This window comes from Corythoichthys intestinalis, chromosome 11 (genome assembly GCF_030265065.1).
Source record: "Corythoichthys intestinalis isolate RoL2023-P3 chromosome 11, ASM3026506v1, whole genome shotgun sequence".
Lineage (NCBI taxonomy): Eukaryota > Metazoa > Chordata > Actinopteri > Syngnathiformes > Syngnathidae > Corythoichthys > Corythoichthys intestinalis.
The window spans coordinates 4,627,303-4,633,963 of NC_080405.1; positions in this window are offsets into that span (position 1 = coordinate 4,627,303).

Below are 6,661 nucleotides of genomic sequence, written 5' to 3' on the forward strand. Positions count from 1 at the left end.
CCCGCTGGTCACTGTTCCTTACCCGGTTCAATTTTTCATTGTCATATCGCCCAGGTTCACGCAATGGCAAGGCTGATGCACTATCACGGCTACATTCACCATGTCCTAGCTCTGTAGATCCTGGAACCATTCTTCCCTCGTCCTGCGTGGTCGGCGCTGCCAGATGGGAGATTACATCTCTGGTCAGGGAAGCTCAGAAAGCCGATCCAGATCCAGGAAACGGTCCCCCAAATCGCCTATTTGTCCCATCTGTTGTACGCTCTCAAGTCCTGGAATGGAGCCATTCTACCAAATTAACCTGTCACCCTGGTATCCATAGGACCCTCTCTTTCCTCCGACAGTCGTTCTGGTGGCCTGGTATGGCCAAAGATACCCTCGAATTTGTCAATGCCTGCACGGTCTGCGCTCGAGGGAAGGCCTCCCATCAGCCACCCTCTGGTCTGCTATGCCCCCTCCCTGTTCCCAGTCGACCTTGGTCCCACATTGCAGTTGATTTCATAACCGGTCTGCCTCCTTCTGAAGGTAACACTGTTATTCTTACCGTTATTGATCGTTTCTCCAAGTCTGTTCACTATGTTCCCCTTCCCAAATTACCATCTGCTCTGGAAACCGCCAACCTGTTAGTTAAGCATGTGTTCAGGCTTCACGGCCTCCCTCTAGATATCGTTTCAGACCGTGGTCCCCAGTTCTCCTCGGTGGTGTGGAAAGAGTTCTGCAAGGTGGTTGGCGCAGCACCCAGTCTTTCCTCAGGATACCATCCCCAGACCAATGGCCAGACCGAAAGAGCGAACCAGGATCTAGAGGCCGCCCTGCGTTGTGTCACCGCCCATCATCCAGTTTCCTGGAGCACTTTCCTACCCTGGGTGGAGTACGCCCATAACTCGCTCATCTGCTCAGCCACCGGTATGTCCCCTTTCATGGCCTGTAACGGTTTCCAGCCTCCTTTGTTCCCCGAGCAGGAAAGGGAAGTAGCTGTCCCTTCCGTGAAGGACCACATTAGCAGGATTAAGGAGATCTGGCGGACTGTGAGGGCTTCCCTCACTCGCACAGCCGAAAAAAACAAGAAGCTGGCCGACCTCCACCGTTCACCAGCCCCGGAATACAAGGTGGGACAAGAGGTCTGGTTGTCTGCCCGGGACCTTCCCCTGCAGGTGGAGTCGCGCAAATTAGCCCCCCGGTTTGTTGGACCTTACAAGATCACGAAAATCATCAACCCTTCCGCTGTTCGGTTGGACCTCCCGGCATCCATGAACGTGCACCCCACCTTTCATGTTTCCCTGCTCAAGCCTGTTTCCTCCAGTGACCTCTGCCCTCCGGCTGTTACACCTCCTCCACCCCTTCTCATTGATGGTCACCCGGCATTTGCTGTCTCCAAAATTCTGGATGTCCGACCTCGCGGCCGTGGTTTTCAGTTTCTGGTGGATTGGGTGGGCTATGGCCCCGAGGAGAGATCATGGATCTCCCGTAGTCTGATTCTGGACCCGTCTCTCTTGCGGGATTTCTATGCTGCCAACCCCGGGAAGCCGGGCAGGCCGCCCGGTGGCGTCCGTTGAGTGGGGGGTACTGTGGTGGTCCTTGCCCACACTCCCCTCTGCTGGCTTTTATTGGTATAACACTTCCTGTTTTTTATGTCTGGAATCACTCCAATCTTGGCTAACCTGGGAGCGCACCTGAAGCTCATCACAATCAACACTGCTCATAAGGATCGGCCTGGACAGCAAGCAGGTGCCAGATGATTCTGCCAGTCACCATTGGTACATCGGCCAACTAAGCTAGTAGTTTGTGACTCTTGTCTTTGAACTTTTACTTATTCTGTTTTTTGCCATCAGGACACCCGCCCATCAAAGCCCTCGCAGCCGCAGCCACAGCCACAGCCATTGATCATTCAACCCACCAGCCGCTCAGCACTTTGTCCTTGTACAATAAATACCACTTCACACTTCATCTGTTTCCGGTTCGCATTTTGGTCCAAATCAACTTTGCCTACCTTGCCTTAACATTAAATCCACTGTCCTCTACAATTAAAATTGGTTGGAGGTCCAGGCAAATCATCTCTGCAATGAGCCTGGTAATGTTCTTGCTCTTGGAGAGTCATCTATTGAAACAAACAATAAAACAAATAATGTATTACTGTGTACATGTATTGACTGTTTGGAAATGCATTAACACTAGAACTACCATGGGTGTCCCATTTTGGGACAACCTAGGATCATCCCCAAGGGTGTCCCATTTTGGGACAGCCTTATAAGGAGATCCTCCGACAAGCCCATCTCATTTCTACCCCTTGGCCCACCTCCTGGCCCACCCCTTGGCCCACCCCTTGGCCCACCCCTCGGCCCGCCCACCCCTTGGCCCACCTCCTAGCCCACCCCTTGGCCCACCCCTCGGCCCACCCCTTGGCCCTTCAAACGAAGCGATAAGGAGTAGGGGTAAGGGGTAGGGCTTGAAACATCAGCAAGTAAAGAGAAAACAGCCTACTCAAGAAAGTTTTCCCCCAACCTCCTCCTCTGCTAATGGCTCAATTTACGAGCAAAGACAAAGCAGCCAGCGGAGGCCTCAGAATTGTGACACAAATAAAACGCCATACAAAGCAGCCTCACTCTGGAAGGTTTCACCCTTACTTTTGCATTCAAACACATTTTGCTTTCGCTCAAGTGACTTTTGTTTTTGATTGAAACATCAACCCTAAGAATTGGGACACCTCTTTTGCAAGTAAAGAAAAAGCAGCCTACTCAAGAAAGTTTCCCCCCAACCCCCTCCTCTGCTAATGGCTCAATTTACGAGCAAAGACAAAGCAGCCAGCGGAGGCCTCAGAATTGTGACACAAATAAAACTCCATACAAAGCAGCCTCACTCTGGAAGGTTTCGCCCTTACTTTTGCATTCAAACACATTTTGCTTTCGCTCAAGTGACTTTTGTTTTTGATTGAAACATCAGCCCTAAGAATTGGGACACCTCTTTTGCAAGTAAAGAGAAAGCAGCCTACTCAAGAAAGTTTCCCCCCAACCCCCTCCTCTGCTAATGGCTCAATTTACGAGCAAAGACAAAGCAGCCAGCGGAGGCCTCAGAATTGTGACACAAATAAAACTCCATACAAAGCAGCCTCACTCTGGAAGGTTGCTTACTTTCTTGAGTAGGCTGCTTTCTCTTTACTTGCAAAAGAGGTGTCCCAATTCTTAGGGCTGATGTTTCAATAAGTCACTTGAGCGAAAGCAAAATGTGTTTGAATGCAAAAGTAAGGGCGAAACCTTCCAGAGTGAGGCTGCTTTGTATGGCGTTTTATTTGTGTCACAATTCTGAGGCCTCCGCTGGCTGCTTTGTCTTTGCTCGTAAATTGAGCCATTAGCAGAGGAGGAGGTTGGGGGAAAACTTTCTTGAGTAGGCTGTTTTCTCTTTACTTGCTGATGTTTCAAGCCCTACCCCTTACCCCTACTCCTTATCGCTTCGTTTGAAGGGCCAAGGGGTGGGCCGAGGGGTGGGCAGAGGGGTGGGCCTAGTGGTGGGTGGGCCGAGGGGTGGGCAAAGGGGTGGGCCAAGGGGTGGGCCAGGAGGTGGGCCAAGGGGTAGAAATGAGATGGGCTCGGCTTGGGGGCGGATCCCAGGGTGTCCCAAAATGGGACACCCTTGGTAATTTTAGGAGGTATCAAAACCTCCTGGTAGTTCTAGTGTTAAGGGGAGATGTGCAATTAAAAAAAAAAAAAAAGTAATAATGGTTAATTTTAGAAATACAGTAAGAGGAGGTGTGTCTATTTAAAATGTTAAGTAATAATTTACGTATTTTTTATAACCAACTTGCTTGCTAGTAGTTCACTTGACTATCATATAGAATGTGATGCGGGCTGATTTGTCCTCATTGTCTCAAAAATTAATAAAATGGAGACTCACATTTAGGTTACAGTAATACTTGACTGTTAAATATGTCACTATGGTCATTTTACCTTTTTTATATAATGCAGTATGACCTTTGCTTTTCACAAATAAGATGTAGCTATAACTTTCCAGTACAACGCATATCCAATGGTGCTGCAAAGTTATTTTTGTGTAAGATGACAAAAACGCCATATTTATCGTTTCACATTGCACATCAGCCACTAATGCTTATGTCGTCTCTGATTATCTATTAGCACCTACGTTACCTGGATAACTCCTGCCTTTCGCAAACGCCACTTCTAAAAAGCTTTGCTTTTGCTTCGGTGGCGTGGTTTTTTTTCCCGTTTCCTCCTCGGCTTGAGCGGCACGTTTATCATTTAATTTGTCATGTGCTTGGGGATGCGCGTTTTTAAGGTGTTTCGTGACGTTTGTGGTATTACCACAATACCTCACAGTTTTGGCACAAACTGTGCACTTAACCTCGTTGCTATTTAGTGAATTGAAATATGTCCAAACCAGACTTCTTTTACGGTCTATCGTCAATGCCGCAGCCATGCCAGACTGGTAGGTAATACCAGCTTCCAAATGTTTGTTGGGGCCTCGTGAGAGGGGCGGAGGAAAAGCATGCTGATCGATACACAGGATAGGGAGGTAAATGGGGGCGGTAGCAGACGCCGGTGCACTGCTTATGTTCGTGCACTGCTTACGTGCGTGTAGAACGCGAAAGGGAAAAGTAGTACAAAAAGTGTGGACAAAAATATACCCCAAAAATAGACAAAGAAAATGTATTACTGTATATTAATTACAAATATCGATACTTTTGCTTGGGGATCGATACCTAGAATTTAACGCGCTGGATCGAAATATCGATATTTTGGTATCGATCCGCCCATCATTAGTACATACTGTTTTATTGCAAATCAGTATTATGGTGATCATACTAAATCTTCATTTTCCTGTGCACAGATGAGGTAAATATCACTGCCAGGAAGCCTCCATACAGTGACAGTTCTCTCCCCCCTGCACTGCCTTCATGCGACGTCAGCTCAGCTTTTACTTGCCTCGTAGCTACTGGCGAAAGAGTTTTAAACTACTGTAAATTTGATAGTAAGTTGTCATATGTAGTCCCGAGTCTGTTGAGAAAAGTAGTACAGCTGGGCGATATAGCCTTAAGCACGTATCACAGTAAATTGAGCAGATTTACCTCGATAACGATAAATGACGATAAGTTCACCCAAGCGGACTGTTATATAATTTGAAAATCTGAATCAATGCATGAAATACAGATGAGCCGTTTCTCGTTGATTTAATTACCAGCTTTCAATTTAATATATTTAACAATTGTACATGCAGTCTAAACATTAAGAAGGCTATATAAAAATTTATTGTAAACAATAAGAATTCAAGTATGAACATTTATAACAGCTTGTATGGCTTGAACAATGTACATTGTCAAAATCAATATGGCTGTGCAAACATGTCATTGTAACACAAATGACTTACAGCTTAAACAGTACACTTCAAAAGGACAACTTATTGTTAATGGCTGCTGTGACATAATTACTCAACACAAGTGTTTACTTCATGGTTTCAGGTCCCCCCCCCAGTGCATTTTTTTAATACATGCACGCACACATGAACCCCCACACAGACACACACACATTAAAGCAATATTGATCTTCTGCAAATGAAACATTTAAGATTTTATGATGGCAGTAATGACACAGAATTAAGCAGATACAGAAAAATAGCTAGGGCCTAATAAGCGGTCACATTATAAGTCACTGTTGGATTGTACTTTATGCTGAAAGCTTTTGTGATGGTAAAGCAATCAGAGAAATCATACACAGATACAAAATAACACGACATACTAATTGCTAGATGCAGTCCGTGCCCAATCCACTCAATAAGTTCAGCCGTTTTGACAAGGTTAGAGCTGCTATCCGATTCCATCACGTTCATTTGTAGCGTTAACCGCTGGCATTAGCCTGTGACCTGGCTACCAGTAGAACGCACTGAAAGCACCGTCTCCAGAAATCGTGAGAACAAGGGAGGACAGCGGGTGAAAGCCCGTCTGGATGCCGCCAAGAGTCTACTTAATGTCGGCAAACCTCCCTTAAAGTGCCTGTGACACGAAAAAGCATGTTTATTTCATAATACACGTGGTATTTTATGCCCCTGAATGATATGGACTGCTTGGATGTGTGTGGAAGCGATCGCTATATTTTAGTTTTTTGAATCCCGCGCCATGAAAATGAGTGACTTCCGGCTTCGGTCTTGCATTGAGGAGGAGGGCACTGTGACGTGTACGGTAGAAGACGTCCTCTTCACTATACAGTGTACTGTTGTGTATGAGGACGAAGGATTCAGCTGATTTTGCGGATTAATACGTTTATTTTTCGCATCACGCCAGCCAAACGGCTGCAGAAAAATCATTCTGTGTGCGGGAGAGGCGTATGCGCCTTTTTGGAGTTTCAAAAGGTTCCCATTCACCGTGGATATTTACTGTGGGACCATTGGACTTACGAGGAAGTGAGTAAACATCTTGTTTTGTATTATGTCAAATACGAATACAGTGATTACAAAGTAAACACTACAATGTAAATTCCTTTAAATAAAGGACTACTTAGGTTTGATCATTGATAGGCATGTAAAAAGCTCTCCTAATGCTCATTAGCTGTTAGCACGTTAGCTGCACAACAACTCCAGCCACCCTCCTCCCGGGAACGAACTGTAAATTGCTCTCCGCCGGGCGGTTTGCCGATCCGCGAAGACATTCGACAACCGGGTC